This window comes from Anolis sagrei, chromosome 3, assembly GCF_037176765.1.
Source record: "Anolis sagrei isolate rAnoSag1 chromosome 3, rAnoSag1.mat, whole genome shotgun sequence".
Lineage (NCBI taxonomy): Eukaryota > Metazoa > Chordata > Lepidosauria > Squamata > Dactyloidae > Anolis > Anolis sagrei.
The window spans coordinates 264959415-264963913 of NC_090023.1; positions in this window are offsets into that span (position 1 = coordinate 264959415).

A 4499-nucleotide genomic window follows, 5' to 3' on the forward strand; every position below is an offset into this window, starting at 1 on the left:
GGGGAGTCATAGGGAGGAGGGCTTATGTTTTCTGCTGCCCTGGAGACTAGGACGCAGAACAATTCCTTCAAACTACAGGAAAGGAGATTCCACCTGAACATGAGGAAGAACTTCCTGACTGCACGAGCTGTTCAGCAGTGGAACTCTCTGCCCCAGAGCGTTGTGGAGACTCCTTCTTTAGAGGCTTTTAAGCAGAGGCTGGATGGTCATCTGTCGGGAGTGCTTTGAATGTGATTTTCCTGCTTCTTGGCAAAATGGGGTTGTACTGGATGGCCCATGAGTCTATAATTCTATGATTAATATTATTTTCCCTCCAGATTTTCCTAATAAACAATAGGAGATGTTCAGACTCCCAAGGCAAGGCGATTTCTACCTTTTATTGTACTGTTTAATGCAACATTTCTTTGAAATTACAAGCTAGCCGCTGAAGGGGTATGAAGTTTGTGCTTTCGATGCAATCCCAGAAGATCTAAAATGGAGGTTACAAGGTGTTTTATTTCTGCTTTACAAGGAGTGCTTTCAGGTTTATTTGGCGTTCCTGTTCCCAAGGCCCCAACTATCTGTAGTTTCTCTCAGGCTTAAGGAGACAGCTGCAGACAATCCCTTCCATTATAATCCTGTTGTACCAGTTTTAAACCTTTGCGCTGCTGCTTCAGCACCCGATTTACATCTTCCACAGACTATTCTCAAGAGTTCAATGGTAGGAAATTCACTACCAGCAGAGAAACTATCTTAAATAACCGGCTTGCAAAATTGAGGGTCATAAAAACTTTTAGAAATCCATCAGGTATAGGTTTTTATTTTGTTATCTCTAACTGAGAGGCCATCTGCATGTGCCAGAAATGGTGATGCTCATCTGGAGTGGGGCAGGTCAAGTCATAGATATATTTGTGGTTGTTTTTTATTTTTGAATCAAATATTTGGGTTCTGACCATCATGTTGTTGTCAGATGACTAGGGCTCCATCTTGTTGTTGTTCATTCATTCAGTCATTTCCGACTCTTCGTGACCTCATGGACCAGCCCATGCCAGAGCTTCCTGTCGGCCGTCACCACCCCCAGCTCCTTCAAGGTCAGTCCAGTCACTTCAAGGATCCCATCCATCCATCTTGCCCTTGGTCAGCCCCTCTTCCTTTTTCCTTCCCTTTTCCCAAGCATCATTGACTTCTCTAAACTTTCCTGTCTCCTCATGATATGGCCAAAGTACTTCATCTTGGCCTCTAATATTCTTCCCTCCAATGAGCAGTTGGGCTTTATTTCCTGGAGGATGGACTGGTTGGATCTTCTCGCGGTCCAAGGCACTCTCAGAACTTTCCTCCAACACCACAGTTCAAAAGCATCTCTCTTCCTTCGCTCAACCTTCCCTATGATCCAGCTCTCACATCCGTAGATGAACAGGCCTGTAGCGAGGGGGGGGGGGGGGTTAGGGGTTCAACCCCCCCATGAAATGTTTCAGATTTTTTAAAAAACCTGGTTTACTCATGAATTTTAACTGGTTAGCCAAATTCCCATGCTAAGTCTATGAGATGCAAAATTTCAAGAGTCCCTCCAGAACTGCAAGCACTATCTCAAGCAAATATTGACAATTTATTCACACTGTTATTACTTGCAGCAATAGCCGGTGTAGCGAAGCAACCAAGTTGGGTGTGTGTGTGTTGAATGCTCTCATTAAGGAGGCCAGACTTGGTGGAGGTGGTTGACAGGGGCGGAGCTGCAGGCTTTTGAAGGCTGCTCTGCCCCCTGCTGTGCTCTTGGCTTCAGCAGGAGCTAGGAGGCAGGTTTCACCCCCCCCCCGTGAAATCCTCCCCCCCCCGAAAATTTCAACCCCTCCCGAAATTTTTTTCTGGCTACGGCCCTGTATGTGAATGTGGGAAATACCATGGCTTTAACTATGCAGATCTTCATTACCAGTGTAATGTCTCTACTCTTCACTATTTTATCGAGATTGGTCCTTGCTCTCCTCCCAAGAAGTAAGCGTCTCCTGATTTCCTGACTGCAGTCTGCGTCTGCAGTAATCTTTGCACCTAGAAATACAAAGTCTGTCACTCCCTCTTCGTTCCCCCCCTCTGTTTCCCAGTTGTCAATCATTCTTGTTGCCTTAATCTTGTTTTTTTAAAATATTTAGCTGCATCCCATCTTTTGCTCTTTTTTGTTTTACCTTGATTAGAAGGCTCTTCAGCTCCTCCTTGCTTTTGGCCATCAAAGTGGTGTCATCTGCATATCTAAGGTTGTTAAAGGCTCCATCTACACCCCATGAAATAACCTGGTGTACATTTTGGGGAGTCCACACAGACCAGCGAGGAAGGGCCCCATAGCTGTTGCAGTCCACACAGTCAGCTGGGCTACTCCACATCGGCACTGGTGCATTGTCCTCCTGACTCACCACTGCCACCACAAGCTCCCCGCTGGACCCTTGCTGGCAATATCACTTCTGGTGAGATACATTGACTGGAGTTGATTAGGTTTGTGGGGCTTGGTGGGAGTGGGGTGACGGGAGGGCAGCAGTGGCATCCAATGAGATTAAGCCACTGTGGTTTTGGAAGAGATCACATCAGTGCTATAGAATGGAAGTTTTCATCTCCCTTTCACCTGGTTTGCTCCTGCAGAATTCTGGGAAATGTAGTCTAGGTTAGGACCTTTGGAATTGTCAGCAATAGTGATCCTCAGTTTCCCTAAACTATATTTCCCAGAATACTGCAGGATCAGACTGAATGATATGGAGATGAAAGCCTATGTTCTATAACTCTAATGTGATTTCATCCATAATTGCATTGACTGAAGGAAGGCTGACCTGAATCAAATATCCTCTGTGGATTTTCACTCAGGTCAGTCTAGATTATTTGAGCTTCTACAGCAGTGGTTCTTAAACTGTTGGCCACGAACCACCAGTGGGCCATGGGGATGAATATCTGGTCCGCGAGCCTCCCTCTTTATTTTATTTTATTTTATTTATTTCCGCTCCTTTTGAACCACCTGCCATTCCTTCCCTATTGCTGACCATGGCATACGTTCTGTATCAGAAACTAGAGCTGATATGGTCTATCCAAAGCAATTTTCTGAAGCAGCACCCCAAATAACCAAACTGAATCTAAAGTTGACCAAAAACTGATTCGTAACCCTTTTGGTACTAATGTGGTCCCCGGTCAAAGTACTACCTGGTCAAAGTGGTCCCTGGTCAAAGTGGTCCCTGGTCAAGGTGGTCCCTGGTCAAAGTGGTTCCTGGTCAAGTAGTTCCTGGTCAAAGTGATCCCTGGTCAAAGTGATCCCTGGTCAAAGTTGTCTCTGGTCAAAGTGGTCCCTGGTCAAAGTGGTGCCTGGTCAAAGTGGTTCCTGGTCAAAGTGGTCCCTGGACAAAGTGTTCCCTGGTCATAGCGGTTCCTGGTCATAATGGTCCCTGGTCATAGTGGTTCCTGGTCAAAATGGTTTCTGGTCAAAGTGGTCCATGGTCAAAGTGGTTTCTGGTCAAAGTTGTCCCTGATCAAAGTGTTTCCTGGTCAAAGTGGTTCCTGGTCTAAGTGGTTCCTGGTCAAAGTGGTCCCTGCTCAAAGCAGTCTCTAGTCAAGTGATTACTGGTTAAAAAAGGTTGGGGACCACTGTTCTACAGGATGTTCTGCTGGACTTTTGTCTCTTGGGCACCCTATTTGGTCAGGTTACAGGATCTGTTTGGTTCCACTGTCACAGCTTTCAGGGGTGAGTCCAGATCTGGGAATGAAATTGCTATGTTTGAGTGTAGCAAGTAGAGGTCCCTAGTGAGGACAAAGGAGTGTATGGTGGAATTAGGTCTGGTAAAACTGAGGTCAGGAATGTAGCCGGGGTGAGGTGGGGGGTTGGGGTGCTTCAGCCCCCCCCCCCGAAATTCTCATGGTGGTCCGCGAGAAGGCCTTACTGGTGCATTATTTAAACTGTTATGTTTATTCATATCATGATCTGATCACCATGCTCAATATATCCCATATGCAGGCCTGACTGAGGTGATAAGGCTACTGTGTGGTAGCTCCTGGTGACAAGAGACTATATATAAATATGGGGTTGTCTTCCAAGTTGTAGTTTCCCTTGTCATGCAAGGGCTCCAGCTTGGGCTGGTTTGCTGTTTTATTGATCAACAGGCAGGTTCATCCATCACTTCATCCAGAACCCATGTGGTAAGTCAACCATATTACAACTGTAACTAATGAAGTTGTGGCCTTTTATGCTCTGAAAGCATGGTTGTTGTGTGTTTTGGGATCTGACGGAGAGGTATCACCCTGTTCACCCAGCTGGCCATATGCCATTTGGACTGGTCATTGTGGGTTCAAGGTGATGATTATGTTTTATTTGTCTCATGAAGAGATGGGTTAGGAGATCCTTGTGTCGTGAAAAATGAGCTGATGCTTCAGGTATAGTTGTGAAACCACACCTGGAGTTGTTAAGGATTAATTTGCATTTCTTACTTTCTCTAACTGAACTTGCTTCAACACAGGACAATGCTCAGAGCAATTTCACGTGTGATTGGAAGGGAGTG